A 23,940-nucleotide genomic window follows, 5' to 3' on the forward strand; every position below is an offset into this window, starting at 1 on the left:
GCGACCCAACATTGATTTTATATCATATGCAGAACCTAGGAGCGGCCGTATTGCATAGAGATAAACTCTGTATTTGATACTTTTGTTTTTATGGAATACACGGTATGAATATAAACTATTTCAAAGCATCAGTGCATTGCGGATCGCTCGAAAACGCGCCGTTTTTAGGTTCGATTTGTTATAATAAAATGACTGGAAACTTCATATCTGTAGTTGAATGCTTCCCGTTGTAATATCCGCGCCTATATTTTATTTATTACAGCATTGTGTGTGGAATGTGACTGAAATTTGATCCTATTCTCGTCGTTAATACACTAATAAATAATTATTATCAATGACATATTGTAACATCAAGTAAAAAATTGTATCTCCGACAATACTCGTGTAAAATGATAATGAAAATCTCAGTCTTTTGTTATCCATAATTTCTGCAGAAATATCATTCTTCTTGTCCGAACTGTTGTACTCAGAGGATGTGATTGGTGTCTCGTAACACAAAGGTCTGCAAACAACTGCATTATATTGCTAACCGATAATTCAAAATAGAATTTACGTGTTTTTTGAAATGAATCTTCTTTCTTCGAAGTTGTATTTCATCGTAATTCTTGTCCTACATAAATGTTAAGTTTTCTGCTCAGCTACAAAAGAGCACAGCCATTAGCACTATTGATCCACAGCGCAGTTTATTAATAAATGGTGAATATTAAGTCTTGCAACATCCGGAAAAATCTTCAAACGTTAATGCAAATAGTGAAAGTGCGAAAAGGTTTTGTATATATATTTTAGGAGTAAAATACAGCCTGAAGCAGAATAGATAAGTGATTGTCTTATGTTAGCCGCCGTCTTAGTGAAGTATTGTAGCGGCAGTTTTAAATTGATTTTCTATACAGACACAGATGTTGTTGGTTATAACTGCGATAACAATTGTGTTTTGGTGGCCGAGGACCCACTCTGAGGTAATAAATTCCAGTTAGCCTGTGAATACATTGAACTTCTATGAATGCAAACAGCATCTTATAAATTCTTATCTGCAGATTTATGAAGCCTGGTTATTTCGTAACAACTTCTATGAAATATTTTGACAGGGAAATACATTAGTGTTGTATACGTGTGGTATTGTGTGACAGAACTGTTCATTTTGCTTAAAGAAAAGAGTTGCCACCTCGAATAACTGTAGCGTTAAATTCGATAAACGATCTGCAACTAGCAAAGTGTCTTTTGAGCAAAAACTGTTGTTTATTTCAGACTACTTATCATAAATTTAGCTTACTTTCTGGTTATATATGATTACTGCTGCGAATGAACTTAGTGACATTTACACTGCTTGACAGATGACATTGCTACACATTCCCAGATGGAGATTTCTTTAGCAAAATATCATTAGCCGGGAGAACAGTGATTAAATATAACCTCATGTTACATTAATAATAAGCAAGTAGTTTTATTGTAATCTTACTGAAATTGTACAACAAAACACTCGCAACTACATCACACGCCACACCGCATTTGATAATTTTGGTTTTATAACTTGTGTGCTCTGAAAGTATAACGTTTCAATGCCGGGGCAATCGAAAGTGCGTCGTTTTGAGTACAATTTGTTACAGTTAAATATGAAATGATGATGTTTGTTGATACAGCCATTACACAGTGTATGCCACGTAAATGAGGCGCGACTCCCACGTTGAAGCTGTAGTGTTGTTGATAGTTTCGTGAAATTCATAGTGTGAGATAACAGGTCCTTGTCTCTGCGTCGTTTCATTAATTTAACACAAGTATTATCTGCAACATTTGATGTTATTTATTATAAAGAACTTATTTTCTGCAATTTTGTTGCATAGGCCAATGACTGGAAGGTTTCCCCAGTGGCCAGCAATTTAACGAGACTGCCTGTCTTCATCAGAAAGTAAACACAAGTTACACACTGTACATATTTGCTATTATGAAAATTCGTGTAAAATATATTCACATACATCTTGGTTCTATACACTGTCTCAAGTTTGTATCTTCATGGTAAGTGTCTTTTTTAGTTATGACGAGAAAAAAGAGTCTTTCATTCGAATCAAATTACTAATTGAAACCTATTTGATGAAGTAAGTTACTTCAGAGTGACGGTAGTCAATACAACATCCAGAACAAGCATATTACATATGCACAGACTGACATAAGAGGTTATATTAACTATATTCAGTTTAAAACAGAAAATAAGCCGGAGGTTCAATTGAATTCACGAATAACTCCTACTAATATCTAAAATCTTTGTAAAGAATTATGTAGTGCTCCACTACCACTAAATCGCTGTTCAAGCCATAGACGAGTCCAGAACCTTCTTCGCGATAGTTCAGTGTCCTCTTGAATGGAACTGCGAAGCGAAACCTGATATTGAAAACTACCTGAGGGTAGTACGCTACCTGAGGGTGATTGTAATCAATACAATATCTAGACTATCCATATCACTTATGCGCAGACTGATATTAGCCACTATACTGTAACTATATTCAATTTACAGGCGAAAATGAGATGGAGATTAAATTTAGTTCACGAGTAATGTCTACTCTTGAGAGGTCTCTGTTGGATTCCTTTCATGTTAATTTCTTAAATATGTTGTCATTTACTGCATAAATTCCTCTTCTAAATTTACTGTGGTGTTTCTGACTATCTGGCAGGAGACTGAGCAGTGTTATTTTTCCACATAAACAAGAACGATCTGTCACACTACTACACTTTAAAACAGAGTTTATAAGTAATTCATGTCACACAGTCTCCTACGGAAACTACATCCGCTTTCTTTTATATACTGTATATGATAAGATACTGTCATGACCCTTCCCATCTGTGTGGGAGGATGAATGAGCAAATGTGTTTCTAGTTGCATGCTGGATGGTAGCAGACAAGCCTGTTTTCTAGAGAGCAGTAGGACCAATTTCGGAACAGGTAGCTACGCTTTCTAAAAGCAGAGATGTTTCTATTCTTAGTTTGGTCCTGTCCGTCCCTTGTCATGTTGGTATAGGAAGCTCGCTCTCTGGTCACTTCCGTTTGTATTTGTGAGGCACCCCTTAGGAGAGACCCACGGCAGTCTGTCCGCGGCGGGCGTCTGAAGTGTTAAGATCTCTGGCTAAGAGCGTGTCTGCTTAGTCCGTAGGAAAATGGATTTCTTAAGTTCAGCCTCACTGAAAATTTAATCACCTTTATTTCAGTTTTAGATCTAAAATATCTAATGTTATCTTAAATTGCAACGCAGTGTAATTCGAGTGTGAAGTTCAAAATATCTTCCGGTAGTTGCTTTGTCACTACTTTGTGAGTAAAGTGGAACCACGTGTTGATCAGTAACTCTAACTAAGATCATCAATCTTAAATGTGAATGTGCGTGAGATTATAACGTCTTGTCTTGACAATATTTTTCAATACAGCAACTCTTCTTTATGTTCAACCCACATGGGGTGTACTTTGTGAGACCAGTACCACGTGCTTATACAATTGTTTGACCCATCAGGTTAATAGTAAGACGATAGTAACCAGTTCGAGGTTTTTCTTTTGTAAATTGCGTTTCGATGTAATTTATTTTAATTATCAAAATTATTGTGTAGTTACACTCTTTGTGTAAACCAAGTTGACCACGTGAAGCATGTGGTGTAAGCTTCAAAGTAGCCCTCTGCTATTCTTTTCGGGAAGATTTCACAATGAGTTAGTATGAATTTAGTATACCAGTGTGTGCTAATTTCATGACGGACAGGATTGCGCTACGAAAGTAACTTCTTTGGGTGAAAATTGAGTCGGTTGGTTGTGGTTAATTTCCTCTTGCATATGTTTCAACGTTCTTGGTGTGTTATTTTATGAATGAAGTGTTGTATACAGTCTCCCAATCTTGGTTCCATATTTGATGTGTCCTGTAAGATTACAAACACACATTTTCACAATCCTAAATAAGGCACCAGTTTAGTTATGAATCAAGTTTAATATTCTGAAATTTTATCCGCACAATGATCAATGTTAAAATAAATGTCCAAATATAAATTGATTTATTTCTTTTTATTTAAATCGTTTTTTATACATATATCACCGGTTATCGTAAGATGAGTACTAAAAGATTATAATTAATGTTAGTCCGGTTGGGAATTTGGTAAGCTAGATTGGATACCTGGTGAAACAGTTGCTCAGTAATACAAGGTTAACTTCCCCAGATAGCTCACAACTTTTAACCCGCTTTTATTGTCTTGAATATCAGCACCGCTTTCAGAATAAATTAATGCAACAACATTACACATAACAACATTGCACTCTTATGTATCTCAGATCGTTGTACAGCATAATGTAGTGTTCCTCTAACAGGATATTGCTGTTCAAGCCACGGAGACGTGGAAATCCTCTTCACGATAAAACGGACGGTGCCGGAAAGATGGCACATTTTAGTGACTTGGGTAAAACTATCACAAAGAGATACCCACAGAGTTCAATTTTGGGCCCACTAGTATTTTTCATACAGGGTGGGACAAATAAAAGTGTCCCAGACGAGTGGATGCAATTGGATGTGAATGTACGCATTAACGGAGGAGGAAAATACCTATAATTACTTCCAACAGGATGGAGCAACTGTCCATGCAGCCGGCCGAACCTTGGAGCACATTTACATGTCTGACACAGTTGTTAGCAGAGGTTAGTTAGTGTGGTCGCGGCCTTAGCTGGCCACCCAGTGCTATTAATATCAGAGTGCAGTTACTTTCTGTACAGCTGAACATTCCGGATGAGATAGCAGTCGAGCTTCAATCCGCCTTGAGTTAATTACCAAGAAGGGCTCAGAAATGCCAAGACACGAATGATGGTCACTTTCAATATTTGCTATAGTCAGGTTAGTACCTACTTCCTTACTTCTGCGGTGTTTATTTGTAACCTGGAGCTCTGTTCTAGCCGTCCGCTGTGGCCGAGCGGTTCTAGGCGCTTCAGCCCGGAACCGGGCTGCTGCTATGATCGCATGGATGTGTGTTATGTCCTTAGGTCAGTTAGGTATAAGTAGTTCTAAGTCTAGCGGACTGATGACCTCAGAAGTTAAGTACCATAGTGCCTAGAGCCATTTGGCTCAAAATGGTTCAAATGGCTCTGAGCACTATGGGACTTAACACCTACGGTCATCAGTCCCCTAGAACTTAGAACTACTTAAACCTAACTAACCTAAGGACATCACACAACATCCCGTCATCACGAGGCAGAGCCATTTGAACCATTTGAAATCTTTTCTCATGCCACTTTTATTTTCCCCAACCTGTACATTTGAATGACCTTTCACTTAACGCTGAACAGGAAAAACTGGTACTTTGTTCAGACGATAATAGTGCTATAATAAATCCCGTAAGAGAGAATGCAAGAGAAGAGACTGTTTCCCCAAATTTTGAAAACAAACACACACACACACACACACACACACACACACACACACACACACACACACACACACACTAGATCCAGTTGTGTACTACAGATAGTGTCATACCAACAATGGTGTAACACATGAGCAGGAATTAGTGAACAGGGTAGAATGTTCCAAAGTTTTGGGTGTACATATTGATGAAAACTTCGAAGGATGCATATTACTTAGCTTCTTAAGCAATTAAGTTGAGCTGTTTTTGCTTTTGATGTAATTGCTAATTTTGGAAACAAACGTATGAACCTCCTGACTTATTTAGCATACTTCCACTCAACAATGTCTTACAGAATAAATTTCTGGGGTAACACGTCACTTAGAAACAAAGTACTAATTGCACAAAAGGGACCAGTAAGAATAATATATGTTGTACACCCACGGACGTCATGCAGCTGCTTCTTCAAGGAACTAGGAATTTTAACTGCGCCGTCACAGGACATATTTCCAGTGAAATTCGCCATAAACAATCCATCGCAATTCGAGAAGAACAGTGATGTCCATACCTACAACACTAGATGGAAAAATGACTTTTATTTTTCACTGTTAGAGGTGTCACTGGCTCAGAAAGGAGTTCACTATGAAAAAAAAGTTCAAAATGTTCAAATGTGTGTGAAATCTTATGGGACTTAACTGCTAAGGTCATCAGTCCCTAAGATTACACACTACGCAACCTAAATCATCCTAAGGACAAACACACACACCCATGCCCGAGGGAGGACTTGAACCTCCGCCGGGACCAGCCGCACAGTCCATGACTGCAGTGTCCTAGACCTCTCCGCTAATCCCGCGCGGCAGAAACAAACATTTCCGATCTTTTGCCCAATAATGTAAAACGCACGATAGATAACAGAACAAGTTTTAAATCTATTTTAAAATCATGTCTTCTGGGCAACTCCTTCTATTCCTTTGACGATATTCTACTTAAAAACTAGTGATGATGATGAAGTCCCGTACTCCTTGACAGAGCGTACGGGACGATGTGGGGGACCCACACCGCTGTACTAGGCAAGGTCCTAGAGGAGGTGGTTTGCCGTTGCCTTCCTCCGACCGCAATGGGGATGAATGATGAAGATGAAGACGACCCAACAACACCCATCCATCACGAGGCAGGAGAAAATCCCTGACCCCGCCTGGAATCGAACCCATGACCCCGTGTTCGGTAAGCGAGAACGGTACCGGGAGACCACGCAAAAAAAAGGTTCCTCCATGAGTGTGACTAAAAATAGTAATGTGTTCATTAACGTTGAAACTAATCATCCATAAGTGTCCTATGAACTTACTCGTTCCACGTCATTTCGACAAAAGAACAGATCTATGGAACAAGTACCAACTCTCTGCTCTTCTTCAACAATCGCTAACAGATGGAACGCAGATATTTTACGTTTCTCCGTTTTCGTAAACAAACCTTGTGATTTTCTCTTCAGATGCATCCGAGAACTGCCGTCAGAGAGCGCTGCGGTAGGAAATCACAATGAGGAGCACGTTCCGTGAGACGTAGCAGGTAGTTTCCGACCGTACAGCAACCGCGATCGACACCACGTCTGGAGTGTTTCGTGATGAGAAAAACGTCCCTTGTGAGGATGGTTAGGACCGCGACAGCGAGTGTGACTTCGCGCAATGCCACGGAAGCTAAACGGGCGTCGTCTCAACACTTATCGCAAGAAAAAGAAATTGTGAGCTGCAGTCTGCATCCGAAAGTGAGCGAGTTTGTTGCGTGACGGGCTGAGGAGAGTCACTCGCGCCGAGTGGCGCGTCATGGGAGAAGGCGGCGTTTCTGCGGGCTTGTCTGGCTGACAGGAGGCAGCCTTGCCCGCTTCCTTCCTCCTGGCTGCGAACCGGGCTGTCGTGCCGAGGGGACCGGTTTGTAATCGCGGCGCTATCTGCCGCTACGCATCCTCGCCGGCTCGCAGGAAGTGCGACGCGGGCGGCGCGCCGGAGGGCCGCTTTCGCTGCGGGCGTCCGTTCGCTCCCGCTCCAGGCAGCGCCAGGCTGACGGCTGTCCCAGGCCGCCTCGTCGCATTGGCACTGCTGGAAAGCGCTGCGCATCTCGCGACAAACCTCTCGAGGACATTCCGCACACTGCGGTTTGTTTGCACCGAGGTCTACGCAAGAGACGTCCGCAGCTCGTGGTCTAACAAGCAACCACATCGGAGAGAAGTACACTCATAAGAACTGAAAACCTCTGAGACAAGTAGAATACTTGTCATTGGTTGTAGAACTTTCCTTTCATTCAGTGTACTGCCATGTGTTAGATGCTGCTTGAGCTAACTCTGCTCCCAACAGGAAAGTTAAAAAAATGAATGCCTTCTGTGAGGGTCGAACTCACGACCCCTGGTTTACGAGACCAGTGCTCTACCACTTTTTCGTAACCCACAAAAACAGTAAAAAAAATGGCTACAATGAAATGATGTAAATAAGATGACAGATAATTGTAGTCATAAATTACAGCATTCAAAGAATGAGTCTTTAGCAGTAGCACAATTTAGCACCTTCACTGTCACCTTCAACTGGTGGCGGTTCAGCATGCACATTTTCTTCTTCTGCAGCCGGTTCCCCATCATTATTTCTCAGACCCAAATTAATCACTCAGCAAATCCTTGATGTGTGTTCCTTCCAGGGTACATTACGTGGACAGAAGAGCAGTCCCGAACAGCGACATCGCAAAATACTTCACTGCCTTGTTATTTGTGTCAGATTCCAGCCTTCTAAACGCATCCACAGGGAGTTCAAGATCTTCCTTTATATCAGACACCAGATGTTTGTCGCCATATTCTTGTATCAGCTGTACTACTGATTTATTTTTCATGTGTGACTTGCAGGTGAAGTTAGGGTCGGGAACGTGACCCAACCCATTCCCTCTCTACCAGGAATCCAGTTCCTAACCTAAACCCATTCTGTTGAAGACAATTCGGAGCATGTTACCATATTTCTTATTGTGATTCTGATATTTAAGTATTTTCTCGAATTCATTTTCCATATACATCTTGTATTCAATATGTTCATCGCTCCCAGTATTGTTAAAGGCATTACTTTTATATTTTCCCATTAACCAAATCACTGCATTATTTTTTGCCTGAGGGTAGTAACTTTCCTCTGGTCTGAAGAAAATGTTAGTCGGTACATTGTTTGCTGAAGTTCTTGTTATTTGAGCAATTTTCTCCCTGGTCCACCTCCAGTTAATAATCCGATCTGCACATGTGTAACGATGAGGCACACTATCAACGAGGTTGCACTTGCTGCAGAGGTTTGTCTCACTTAAACCGATGGCAAAGAGACGCTCATTAGTGCTGATGAAGTTATTGACCAACTTGTACCACGCTTTTCTCACGTCAGACGAAAGAACATCACTACTGATATTTTTCCAGACCACATTCCATGCTATTCCAGCATATTTAGTTTCTATGTTATTTTTCCTTTCATGTTTCCGTCTTTCAGCTTTTTGCTGAGATAACTTAGTTCAAGATAATACTCCCTAATGAAGCTAAGAAGGCGGCAGCTTTGCGTTTGTGACCTATATCCGAATTGTCACGTCATCATACTGAATCTCACAGCCATCGACCAGATATTGGATTTGGCACACAGCTGCTGTTGGAGGTGTCCACATTACCGTTTTCCAACTCTCTTGCCTGTTTCACCCTTACGATCGATGACGAGCGTAAAGCCGTGAGAGACAACGTTAACAATTCCACACGAAACTTTAGCGTTACTGCACTACGGCCTAGTAAAGGAGGTATTTCCAGGTGAAGAACCGTATAACAAAATTTATTTACCAAACAAAAATCGACCAACGGCCGTGTGTTTTCAGACTTGTCAAATCAAAATGGTTCAATGGCTCTGAGCACTATGGGACTTAACTTCTGAGGTCATCAGTCCCCTAGAACTTAAAACTACTTAAAACTAACCATGCCCGAGGCCGGATTCGAACGTGCGACACTTAAATAAACGCTCCAAGAACGAATTCATCGAATCCAGGTATTGATGTCTCCACTTATACAAGTACCGATATATCTGACTGCCTACACATGGAGTTCATAGTGACCTGCAGATAACATTAATGAAATTAATTAATTTTTATTCATTTATTTATTTCATTAACAGTACAGAGTAAACCACCGCCTTGAAATGTAAGGTGGGTCGGATGCTTCTAAATCTAACAGTTAGGATTTCTCATTATTACTATCTTATTGGAATACAGTTGTTAATCATTTTTAACATAATGTAATTCAAAGAATATAACACATAAAAATTTATCTAAGATTACAGAGAATCGAATGCTTAACAATTGTTAAAGCGGTTCTATATAATTTCTTTCTGCCTAGTTGATAAGAATTTAATTTATATAATGCCAGACAAATAAAAAAAAACGTAATACAATGAGTGTGGTGAAAGTAAGTTGTAATATGTAGAGGGAAGTGATATACTATACTTGGATTTGAAATATAGATTTAAGTGTCAGGAAGTCGTTTCTGAAAGTATTTGTATGGAGTGTAGCCATGTGCGGTTGTGAAATTTGGACGATAAATAGTTTGGGCAAGAAGAGAGTAGAAGCTTTCGAAATGTGGTACTACAGAAGAAAGCTGAGGATTAGTGGGTAGATCACATAACTAATGAGGAGGTATTGAATAGTACTGGGGAGAAGAGAAAATTGTGGCACAACTTGACTAGAAGAAGGAATCGGTTGGTAGGACATGTTCTGAGGCATCAAGGGATCACCAATTTAGTATTAGAGGGCAGCGCGGAGGGTAAAAATCGTAGAGGGAGACCAAGAGATGAATACACTAAAACAGATTCACCAGGATGTAGGTTGCAGTAGGTATTGGGAGATGATGCAGCTTGCACAGGATAGAGTAGCATGGAGAGGTGCATCAAACCAGTCTCAGGACCGAAGACCACAACAACAACAGCAGTATAGTGTAAGTAGCTTGTTGGTTGATAATAGCCTATTTCTACCTATTTCCAGTGAGAAGGCCTCGATAGAAACTCGAGCTATTCTCATCTGAAATGGTTTGGGCTTTTGTATGTTTATTGTGTTTGTGTGTCTTGAGTGTTGCATCTCAGGGCACTACGTGATATTCAGCAGTTGTTTGTTTGTCTTTTTTTGGTAGTTGGAGTAGTAATGATATGCCGAAACTGGTCGTCTAAATCAAATAAATTACGAAAACATACGGCTGTTTGGTTATTTTTCTTTGGTAAATATTCGACCGGCGCCTCCCCGTATCCACGATTGATCAAAATAGTATAGCACACTGGTCGTCAAAGTATGTCCAACATTGGTGCCTTTCGCAGTTCTCTGCAACTACCAGCAGCTAAGTAAATAACAACCGAATCCAAAAATGTCCTCTAACAGTAAGAGATTCTTTAGAGTCTACTTTTTCTGCTCAATAACCAACAAAAACACTTACTGTCACAGTAATATTTTAATATGCGCTTAATTCTAGTTGACGTTGGTGAATTTGGCCATCAGGTAAATCAAGTTGGCCGCTTACCTCCAGTCTAAAACACACAGATAGCAGACTCGTTTTTGATAGTGACTCAGAATACATGCATCTGCCAAGCAACATGAACAGTATAAGTATACGCACGACAGGCGAACTTTATTTTCACAGCCGTAAGGTGGACTGGATTCAGTTAGACAGGTTCACAGTATTCTTTCCTTTAGTTTATTGAAAAGTGATCAGCAGCCCTGTATGTTACTTTCTACAGTCGCAAACATTTTGGTTATCATTCTGTGAAGTTCTACAAATGGAGAATCCTGCGGTTGGCCCATACGACCAGAAACATTACTTCAGTCAATGCCAACACTCGGCTTCCATGAATGCATCACTAAAATTCTCTTTGTCATCAAACCACCGTTCGTCAATTTAAAATTCCTGATTTAAATGTCATAGACATTGGTGATCATTGTTAGCAACTACACAAAAATTTTATTCGACGAGGGTGTCAGGCATAACCAACAGTCGCTAGCGTAAGTACAATGTAGTACTTTTTGTAGCTAGGAATATGACATTAAATTAAGGTCATTGCAATACTTCCCATTGAACAAGAGAAAGATGACATTCGGAACATTTAGTAACCGCTTGTGATCGTGTCTCATACTACATAATGCATATAAATATAAAGGGGAAGGGGGGGGGGGGAGAGAGAACCAATGAAACAGAGAAGAGTCGACGCGAATTGTTCCGGATGGTACCGACTTTCAATGATCAGTACTGGGGCGAAGGGGGGGGGGGGGGAGGGGAGGGGGAGGCGCCCAACTTTTCGCAGTCTTTCTGTAGCTACTACATTGAAGTCTCATATCTAATGTATGTGGGTTACCAATTACTCATAAGATCGGTGCATGTGTAGCGCGAAATGCGGCTCCACAATGTCGCTATTGGCTCTTGAGCAAAAATGTTTAACGACCACTGATGCAACAAAAACCTGAAGCCGAACCTGTTCTGCGAAAAGCGTCACCTTGTCACTACGTTAGTACACACTTTCATATGCAGTGATCGCAGCCATATATGGAAGTGGACTAGGAAACAGTTGGCAATAATTAATCTCACATTGGAGACATCGATAATGGTCGAACGTATTACAAAACCCGACTGGAAATTAGGCCCTATCACAAAGACTAACGATTACAGCTAGATCGTCACTCATTATTGTGTGACTATCGAACCCGGAAATGCTTCGCAGTCGCTAAACACGTGTGGAAATTGGGCATTCGTCCTAATTCCATTCTCATCCTCCTCTCTGTTCATCTCCTCTTTACCGTCTCTTTGTCCATGTCCTCTTCTTCCTCCTCTGTCCGTCTCTTCATTCTCCCTCTTTATGTCTATTTCCTCCCTCGTTTCTGTCGATCTCCTTTTGCCCCACCTCGCTGAACCTTAGTTATTGTTATTGCCAACGAATCCATGACTGGGAACTTAAAATGAATGGATAAATAACTTGAGATCTTTGGTCTGAGAAGTACGAGAGACCTTGCCGAGTGCTGGATCCACCAAGGCTGTAACTTCGTTCACAGTATTTCGCATTGTTTTGCTCTGAAAATCGATAGCACTGCAAAAATTCGAACGTTTCAGATTAGTAGCAGAATCCCAGCCACAGGGCAATAAGCCATAAATACACTTTTACTGTTTTTTTGTGAAAACCTACTATGAGGGACAAAACAAAACACCACATAATTGTGTAAACAGATTTTGTTTAAAATTATATACATGCAGAGAGACTATATTTGAGAGAAACATTTTGTCATGTGGTTTAAGTACCGTACTGTTGTTGTTAAGCCTGACTGCAAGAAAGAAAATGAAGCAGCAAGTTTGTACAACACAGAATTTTCTTTCTCGCAATCACTTTTAACAGAAAACATGTACGGCGTTGTTTGAAAAACTATTTAGTCAATAGCCCTTTGAATTTTATTATTGTAGCATGTAAAGTTTTCAAGTAAATCAATTGGTTCAAATGGCACTGAGCACTATGGGACTTAACTTCTGAGGACATCAGTCCCGTAGAACTCAGAACTAATTAAACCTAATTAACCTCAGGACATCACACACATCCATGCCCAAGGCGGGATTAGAACCCGCGACCGTAGCGGTCGCGCGGTTCCAGACTGTAGCGCCTAGAAGCGCTCGGCCAGTTCGGCCGGCTCAAGTAAATCGGCCAAAACCTCTTCCATATAATTATTCACTACGTTTTATTCTTTACCTACTTGCTTGAAATGGTTACATGGCACTCTAAATTTTATTCAAACGGTCATAGTTTACTAATGTGAACGTTTATTTCAGCATCGTCTAAATATTTGAAGTAAATCGATTAAGAACTTTTCGAGACTTTTTAACAATTTAAACAACATTTTGCCTTATATAGTACTACAATATTATATGTACATTATTACACAATATAAATTAAAGAATTATGCGGCCTATACCCGTCCAAAAATTTATTGAAGCAACGTGTAAAAATTTTAAGTTAATTGATGAAGACATTTTCGTGATTTTTGGTAACAACGTTAAACGTCCACTTATCTTTACATAGCAGCAAGGAATTTATATATAAACTTACATCACATATATTAAAATATATAGCTTATGTACGTCTTTATTAGAACATCGTTGAAAAATGTGTATTAAATCGGACCAGAGCTATTCGAGATTTTTGCTAACAACGTATCCCTGTTATATGGTATATATATATTATATATTAAAATAATATACAGCCAGTGTTCACTCAAATCTTTACTAGAGTATTGTGTAAAAATCTAAACTAAATCGTTCAAGAACCTTGCGAGATTTTTGCTAACTACGTTTCCCCTTTATATATTACATAGATATTTGTATATCATACTTATATGAAAGATGCAGCTTACGCCCGTACGAACGCTTACTAGAGTGTCAGGTGAAAAATTGAAGTAAATTGTTCAAGAGTTCCGCCACCAAACAGCTGACTACTGTCGTCGAGTAACTGAATGATTGGTAGCACCTTCCGACTGTTGTGTACAAAGGCTTGGCGACTATGTACAAAAATTGTATCATGTACCTGCGTCACCTTGAAGTGTACTGCAGCAATCAAATAAAAGTTACTTTGCCTGCCATATTAGCAGGTAACTTCCTTTCCGGAGCCCCCTAGTACATCCACACTTGCGTGCTTGCTCTGCAATTCTTTCTTAAATGTTTCGCATAAGGTTAATGGAACCACTTTCCCACTACAGCTCGACCGTTCCACTCTCAGACAGCTCCTAGGGAAAAGTAACACCTAAATATTTCCGTATGAGCCCTATTTCTCTTATTGTATCACACTGATCATGTCTTCCTATGTGGGTAGCAGTCAATAAAACGTTTCGTGTTTGGAGCAGAACATTGGTGACTGAAATTTGTTGAAAACATCCCTCAGCAACCAAAACGCCTTTCTTTTAATGACTGACACCTCAACTTGCTTGTCATATTTGTGACATTCTTTTCGCTATTTCACTCCAATATAAGATAAGCTGCCTTTCTTTGAACTTTTTGGATGTCTCCGGCAATCCTGCCTCTTGAGGATCATATGCCGCGCAGCAGCAGCACCCGAGAAGAGTAAGGGCAGGCGTATTATACGTAGTCTCTCTAATAGGTTTGTCGCATCTACTACCTATTTTTCCAGTAAAACCCAATGTTTTCCTTCCCAACAACAGTCTGTATGTGATCGTTCGAAATACGTTGTTCTTAATCGTGATCCCTGGGTATTTAGTTCAAAGTTAATTATCGTGTATCCCAAATTTAATGCACCTTTTAGTACTCATATGAGAGACCTCACACCTTTTACTGTTTATTGCCGTTTTTAGAACTATGCTGACACATGTCGAAATCATTTTGCAAATCACTTTGATCGAGATTACTTTACTAGACGGTGAATAACAGCATCATTTGCGTTCTGGAATGCTCGGATTGTCTTCTGTATCGTTTACATAGATTAAGAGCACTTCCTTGGCTATCCTCGGTTGTCACTTCGGTGCCACTGGATGACTTTCCGTCAGTTACTAGAAACTGTGACATTTCTGACAGGAATTAATACTCTTTAGGCACAGTTTCTCATTATTTTCCGGTAATACGGCACTGGACAGTTTGGTCGAGATACTTCGTAATGTCGGAACACGGCGTATGTTCCAAAATTCCTATTACAAAACAAAGGCAACATTATGGGTGTGTAATTCAGCGAATTTATTCTACTTCATTTCTTGTGTATTAGCGTGACATGTGCAGGGCATATGTTCCAAAATTTCACGACGAAAGAAACCTAATTGGTACACAATAATGATTGGAAGATTTGCCTTTATTAGGTGACAAGTTCCTTCACAACACCGAGGGTATATACTTCGAAATTATTCGTGTTGACCGCTGTTCTTAATTCGAATTCTGAAATATTTACTGCATCTTCCTTGCTGAATGAATTTCGGAAAAATGTCTTTCGTAATTTTCGGTTTAACAACTCTGTCGTCGGCCGCATTACCGTTGCTATCACACATTGGAGGTATTAATTGTGTGTTGTCGCTGGTAGAGGTCTACTTTACAGACTGATGAATCAAAAATTGTCATCATTATTCATATTGATAACACAAAAAGATATGCTTTGCATAGGAGTATACTACTGAAATATGCTTACGACTCAGGTGTCAAAGTTATATATCTTAAAAATAGTAACTGCTTAACTGTCAGTTGCTTGAGTCAGAACAAAATTTGTCTACTTTTTGTCAAATTTAGGTCATGGGGAACAACACGTTTTGAGACTCTCTAAGTCAGTTACAACAGAACTGTCAGTTTTAAAATCTTTCTAGCCCTCAGAATCATATCTGGGGATTCCAATTTTTACAGATGATCGACGAAGATGTAGATAACGGTTATCATCGAACCGTTTCCAGCGCCCAGATTGATATCGTGTTCCTTGACTTCCGGAAGGCGTCAGATACATTTCCGCACTTTAAGCTAGTGAACGGAATAATAGTTACGAAATATCATACTACCTGTGTGATTGGACTGAAGATGGTTCAAATGGCTCTGAGCACTATGGAACTTAACATCTGGGGTCATCAGTCCCCTAGAACGTAGAACTACTTAAACCTAACTAACCTAAGGACATCACACACATCCATGCCCGAGGCCGGATTCGAACCTGCGACCGTAGCGATCGTGCGGTTCCATACTGAAGCGCCTAGAACCGCTCGTCCACATCGGCTGGTTTGACTGAAGAGTTTCTGTAAAACAGAAAACAGCATGTCATTCTCTACAAAGGGAAATCTTCAGACCTAAAAGTAACTTCGGGCATACGTCAATGTAGTGTTACAGAACCATTACTTTTCACAGTATATAAAACCTAACCCAGTGGATAACTCCAGAAGTACAACAAGGCCTCTCGCGCATGATGGTGTTGTGTACAGAGAAACTGTAACTCTAAAAAATTGTACCAAAGTGCAGCAAGACCTATAGAGAATAAAACTTTGTTGCAGGCATTAGCAGTTTATCCTCAGCATAAAAGAATGTAACGTAATTCCCATAGATAGGCAGAAAGATCCATTGTTGTATAATTACAGAATTTCAGAATAATCACTAAAAGCAGTCACATACGTAAAATATGTTCACAGAATGAATTAAAGTGGAAGAATCACGTCATGCGTATGCTAGATTCAGATTCATTGGAAGAGGACTCAGGAAGTATAAGCTACCCTCCTCTGGCCAATACTTGAATACTGTTCATTAGTCTGGGATCCGATACAAATGGGATTGATAGCGGAAACAGTGAAGACCTAGGAAGAGCAGCCCATATCGCAGCATGTTCATTTATTCCATTCACTTTATAGTTCGTGTCACGGGGTTTTCATCAATAGTCAGTAGTTTCGGTTTCCGGAGAGTTCATTTATCCTTTTGCTTTGGTTTCCCGCAGATTTGTGTGTTCGGCGTCTATTTTCAGGTGCGTCCTTCGCCGAGAATCTGCGTACTGCGATCTGGGTTGCTCCAGAACTCGATGAAGTCACTGCCGACATTTCTGAGCTCTCGAAACGACCGTATCTGTACTTGATCTACATATCTTCCCCAACACAGCGGCCCCGCAGCAGCTGGCATTACGTGAGTACGCCCCCAATCCCGACCTCAGGTTCAATTACAGTCGTTCCATGGACGCAGATGGAACATTTGTTCAGTTTACATTGAAATATTGAAATGAAAATGAAAAGCAGGTTGGCCGGCCGGAGTGGCCAGCGGTTCTGGGCGCTACAGTCTGGAGCCGAGCGACCGCTACGGCCGCAGGTTCGAATCCTGCTTCGGGCATGGGTGTGTGTGATGTCCTTAGGTTAGTTAGGTTTAATTAGTTCTAAGTTCTAGGCGACTGATGACCTCAGAAGTTAAGTCGCATAGTGCTCAGAACCATTTGAACCATTTTTTTTTAAAGCAAGTTGCCTGAATATAAACAATATACACCGAAAAAGTTATAGATACAGAAGATGTTACAAACGTCAAAAAAACTTCACTACACATGGAACGACCTTTTAGTAAGCACGAAAGCGTCACGGTGTTTTTCAGCGAAATAAAATGGTAGACGTTGCAAGAGAGGCGTTCTGCATCACGACCTGCATTTCGAGAGCGTACTTTCGTAGAAAAGCCAACTAATATATTGCGTCCGTCTTCGTATACCTCGAGAAGAGTTCAAGATAAAATTAAGGACATACGAGCGCACACAGAGGCTAACAACGGTCTTCCCGCGAACCATTAGTGACTGGAACAGGAAAGGTTTGGAAGTGACGTTCGTACTCAAGGTACCATCCCCCACACACCGTAAAATGGCTTGCAGTGTATATGTTACTGCAAAAGTGAGATGATTCGTAAATCCTAACACTTGCCATCACAGCGTGGTAACAGTCCCAAACATCATATTACATGCAGACATTCCGAAATTTTACCAAGAGACGTTGGCGAAACTTAGGATTTACCCTTTCAAATTGGTAAAAACTGAACTGAAGACTGCCACCTCCACCGTGCATGTTCAGACGTCGTAAATGTTTAGTTCTCAGACCTCTCACACCGCTGCGTAACTTCAGTCCGTACCCGAGTACTGTGCGCGCACGAACGGTTATCGTTGCGACTCTTTTTAGGGGTTTGTTTCTTGTGCAGCTTTGCATCGGAATGCGTGGTGTCAGGCGTAACAGATTTTATGAACTTTTGAGTGAATCAGACATTAAGAAAAAGGACAACAACTTTTATGTAACTACAGAGCAACAACAATGTCTGTGAAGAGAACGGAAAACGCAAAAATCGTTGTCAATGAAACATTTGTTCACTACAGACGTTTGAAGCGATATGATGTTCTCAGCATCGGACATGAAGAGAAATTCATGCCACCAGCATCTGCTGGAAAAGAAGAAATTCGTTATTACGTTTGTTTTGGTTAACTGTTGAACGTAACACAGGACATCCACGTTGCCATAGGCCATGACGGCGGAACTCGTATGATTATGGAACTGAGTCGTAAATACAGGAATGTGGGTATTGAATGAATCGTTGTATATTTGAGGCTATGTGAAACATGTCAAAAACAACAACAAAAAACCTGAAAAGCAGTTGTAGCGAAACCTATCGCACACAGTGACATGAATTCACGATGCCGAATCGACTTAAACGACATGCAGGCAAACTCAGACAGAAAATCGATATTCATACTTGTATACAAGAATCATCTGACAAAATTTGTTATCCCTCCATCACGAACTTTGAAAAGAACTGATTAAATAATACTTTTTAGAATATCTTTGTATAACTATAACATTTTTCACTAGTTTTAATATAGAATATTACTCATTAAAATCATATTGGCATGCAATAATATTTCAATAACATAATTTTGCAATCAGTTCAAACTATTCAATAAAAGCTAATATGATACTTTTTGTGAATACAGTTTTACCAGTTCGTATGGGTAAATCCTGAGAGTTAACAGTGGCTGTTAGTAAGAGCTCAAAACCTATGCATGTAAAGACATTTCGGACTATTACTGCAACACGATGGTAAATGTTGAGTTTTACGGGTCAATCCTAGGATTTACCAATCACTTCACTTTTACAGTAACGTGTAGACGTATGAGGTAACGGCCATGCTATAGTGGTAACATTGGTTCCCGTTGAATTACCGAAGTTAAGCGCTGTTGGGCTTCGCTAGCACTTGGATGGATGACCGCTTGGGACTGTCGAGTGCTTTTGTCAAGCGAGGTGTACTCACCCCTTGTGTGGCCAACTGAGGACCTACTTGATTCACAAGTAGCGGCACTGATCACGAAAGCAAACAACCCCAGTTCTAGCGCTATTCAAAGAATGTCTATAGTCAGTAGCGCGTAAATACCGAGATCATGCATAATTAGTTGGAGGCGACTTTAACCTATCGAGTAGAGATTGAAATGTCTATGGATTCATTGCAGAGGGTACAGGCAGACGGTCATTAGCAGTACTTTTGAACACGTTTACTGAAAACTGTCTTGAGCAGATAGTTCTGAAGCCCACATGCAATGGAAATACCTCAGACCTTGTAGCTACAAATAGGCCGGATCTTAGCGACAATGTCAGTACAGAAACGTGGAATTGCGATCGCAATATCATTATAGCAACTATGGTTACGAAAGCTAATAAATGAGTTAAGAAGGCTAGGAGAGTGTTTCTGCTAGAAAGAGGAGATAAGCAGTTGTTAGTATCTCACTTACTGAACTAGCGTCACTTAGTTCCAATAAAATGGACGTAGAGGAATTCTGAGCAAAGTTTAAGCAGACTGTAAATCGTGATCTGAAGAATTATTTGCCTAGTAAGAGGATTAAGGGCGAAAAAGACACAACATGGTTTAATACTGAGATTCTGAAAATGATGAGGAAGCAGAGGCTGTTGCACTCTTTCTTCACAAGAAAACGCACAAACGACGACAAGAAAAGGTTAGTAGAGATCCTCGCGTCTTTGAAAAAATCTATGCGCGAAGCATACAACTACTACCACCGTCGTACGGCAGTAAAAATCTGTCTGGCACAGAATCCGAAAAAATTCTGGTCCTATGTAAAATCTTTAAGTGAGTCTAAGGCTTCCATCCAGTCACTTGTCGACCAGTCTGACGTGGAAGTTGAAGGTAGCAAAACGAAAGCCGAAGTTTTAAATCTCACGTCCAAGAAATCGTTTACGCAAGAGAATCGTAAAAGCATATCATCATTTGACTATTGAACAGGCTCCCGTACGGACGACATACGAGTAGTAATAAGCATCGCTCACGTAGACAAACATGTAAAGGAATTGAAAACAAATGAGTCTTCAGGTGCGGAAGAAATCTCAGATCGGTTTTTCAAAGAGTACTCTGCGGCATTGACCCTTTACTTAGCTTGCGTTTATCGCGAATCTCCCGCCCAGCGCAAAAAAGCACAGTTGACTCCTGTGTATAAGAAGGGCAAAATAACGGACCCGCAAAATCACAAACCAATATCCCTAACATGGGTCTGCTGCAGAATATTCTCAATTCGAATATAATACATTTTCTTGAGACCGAGAAGCTTATGCACACGAATCAGCATGGTGTTAGAAACAGTCACTCGCGCGGGACACAGTTTGCCCTTTTCTCACATGATATACTGCGAACTATGGATGAAGAACAACTGGTAGATTGTATATTTCTAAATTTCCGGAAAGAATCTGACACAGTGTCGCACTGCAGGCTGCTAAAGAAGGTAAGAGCATATGGAATAGGTTCACAGAAACGTGAGGGGCTCGAAGACTTCTTAAGCTGTAGAACCCAGTCTGTTGTCCTCGACGGCAAGTGTTCATCGGAGATAAAGGTGTCGTCAGGAGTGCCCCAGGGAAGTATGGTAGGACGGGAATTATGCTCTATATACATAAATGATTGGGTAGAAATGGCGGGAAGCAGTCTGCGATTGTTTGCTGATGATGCCGTGGGGTACGGTAACGTGTCGAAGTTGAGAAACTGTAGGACGATAGAAGGTGACTTAGACAAAATTTCTAGTTCTAAATGTAGAAAAGAATGTAAATAAATGCGGATGAGTAGATAAAAAACCTTTACTGTAGGATAAAGTATTTGTAGTATCCTGCTTGACAGTCACGTCGTTTAAATATTGGGGTGTAACGTTGCAGACTGGTGTGAAATGGAATGAGAATGTGAGGATTATGGTCGGAAAGGCGAATGGTCGACTTCGGTTCATTGGGAGGATATAGGACGCTAGTGGGTCCTATTCTTGAGTATTGCACGGGTGTTTGTGATCCGTGAGAGGTCGGATTAAAGGAAACCCGCCAGGTTAACCGAGAGCGCTAAAGCTCTGCATCCTGGACTCGGGTAGGCGCGCCGGTCCCGGATCTAATCCACCCGGTGGATTAAGGACGTGGACCGGTGTGTCGGCCAGCCTGGATGTGGTTTCCCGGCGGTTTTCCACATCCCGCTAGGTGAATGCCGGACTGGTCTCCATATCAAGCCTCAGTTACACGACACGCAGGCATTTGTACCACTTCCGCAGTATTTCATAGTTTCCAATAGACGCAGACAGCTGGGGTACACTGATTCCGTCCTGGGGGGGGGGGGGGGGGGGGGGTATCGGGTGGCGACAGGAAGGGCATCCAGCCACCCCTTGCCAAATCCGTTGTAACCACGCCGACCCTGCTAACATTACGGGTCAAAGGTGCAAGTGATAGAGGTCGGATTAAAGGAAGACATTGATGCAACTAAGAGTCGAGCTGCCAGATTTGTTACTGGTAGCTTCGAAACAACCAAATGTTACGGAGATGCTTTGGCATTTCAAATCAGAATCCCTGGAGGAAAGGGGGACGTTCTTTGAGGAGTACACTATCGAGAAAATTTAGAGAACCAGCATTTGAAGCTGACTGCTGAACAATTCAGTTGTCTCCGCTGCGCGTAACGATAGCGAAGATGAGAGGCGAGAAATTAGGGCTCGTATAGACAGACGTTTCTGCCCCGTTATATCTGCAAGTAGAACAGGAAAGGAAATTAATAGTAGTGCTGTAGACTACCTTCCGCCACTCACCATACCGTGGCTTGCTGAGTGTGTATACTGGTGTAGATGTAGATAAAGACGCAAAAGAGTCCGTGGTGGTAAAACTACAGAGATACGACCCCACACAAAGGCTTAAGAACAATCGTTCTTGCCACGAACCACTAGAGAATGAAACAGTGAAGGGTTGGAAGTGACAAATGATACAGAAAGTGCCCTCTGCCACACACCGTAAGGTGGCTTTTTGTGGATAGAGGTAGAACTGACGGGGACTGCAGCTTCGGACAGATTCGTGAAAGCAAAGATCGGAAGGAAGAAAATGCGATAAAGAGCACGAAAAGAAGTACCCGAGTTGTGTGTGTGTGTGTGTGTGTGTGTGTGTGTGTGTGTGTGTCGCTCTCTCGGCAGGGTTCCACGTCGCCGGCAGCTCGAGCTCATTTAGCGAACTGGACTCTCCGGTCCTTTATCTCGCGCGGCGCCGAGACTTGCAGGAGGTCGCGTTGGCGGGAGGGAGCCACTTCTCGTTAGCTGGGGGGGGTGAAAAAAGGCCGCAGGGCGGAAGGAGACCGTGCTGACGATGCCGGCTCCTGGGCCGTGGCCCGCGGCTCGTGGGTGGGGCGGCGACAGCTCGGCTGGCGGGGGCGGCGCCGGCGCCGCGTCGGCCTGGCACGGCCGCGCCGCTAATAAATTGATTGTCGTTTTTCGGTTCGTGCCTAATCTGATCGCCGCCGGAGTTAAGCAAGTTTTTTGATCGCGTCGCGCGAGGCCGCGCTGCCGCCGGCGGTGCGACCTGGGACGGCGTGGTACAGGTCGCCACGCGTGTGCGCTCTGCGCGGGTGTGTGTGTCGCTCACTACTACCTCCACCCCCACCCCGAGTCTTCAGCACTCTTTACTACACCCCCCGTCCCTCCGACCGTCCCGCCGTTCCTCTTTCACAGCCTTCCCTCGCCCGTCGCCCACTACACGGCCATTTCTCCGCTCGCGGTATAAACTTAATGCCTTTAAATTGAAATTCTCCGATGCGCGGCTCACCGCCGCCGATAAGATCTGACCTCAAACAAAATTTGAACCGATAATGGCGCGCCGGCGTCGTCGCGGCCAGCCACGGCGGGGGCGGGGACCGTGCCGCCTCCACGACATATTTTACCGCCGCCTGCGGGAGGCTTTATAAAACGCGAGGCCCATTTCGAGTAGGTATCTGCTGGCGATTGTTACGGGGGCGGGCGGCAGCTCGCGATGGCCCCTCACCGCCCCCGCCAGCCCTTTCGCTCACAGCAGCAGCGGTGGCAGTCGTCGTCTCCTCTTTCTCCCCTCCCCCCTCACCTCCCCTCTACTGGTGTTCTCCCGCCACGCCTCCCACCTCTTCTTTTTATCCTTTTCGTTAGAACAGAAATAGGTTTTGTCAGGCGGGTTGCGTGATTTGTGTCGTTTTGGCGGCGCGTACCCGGCGTGGGGTGCGGCGGGGGGATGTGAACGTAAATATTAGTGATCACACATACACACACACTGAGAGAGAGGGAAAGAGAAAGGCGTGCCAACGACAGCTGTCGTGCGCTGCGGCGCACGTGCGCGTTTACTGATCACGCTCTGGCGCGTGCCTGTCAGAGCATTAGCAGGTGACAAAACCCAGCTGTGAAACAACACAGGTGCCCTCCCTTCCAGCTCCTACGACTGTGTTTTATTTTCGCTTCAGACAGTACTCAAATAGCCCTTCACGCAACGTCATACACTGTCCAGTCACATCATCACTTGTCAAAAGCTCGTGTAACAGTGGCGGTCGCTGGTATCTGAATCTGGATCTTGCACCGAAGTTTCAAGGTAGAATTTTTCTAGGACAATCTTGCAAGGTAGAAAATAACTCGGCACCTTGCTTCTAGTCATTCGTTATGATGTAACAAAAAAATGGCTCTGAGCACTATAGGACTTAACTTCTAACGTCATCAGTCCCCTGGAACTTAGAACAACTTAAACCTAACTAACTTAAGGATATCACACACATCCATGCCCGAGGCAGGACTGATGACGTTAGAAGTTAAGTCACTTA

The sequence above is a fragment of the Schistocerca gregaria genome, chromosome 8 (genome assembly GCF_023897955.1).
Source record: "Schistocerca gregaria isolate iqSchGreg1 chromosome 8, iqSchGreg1.2, whole genome shotgun sequence".
Taxonomy (NCBI): Eukaryota; Metazoa; Arthropoda; class Insecta; order Orthoptera; family Acrididae; genus Schistocerca; species Schistocerca gregaria.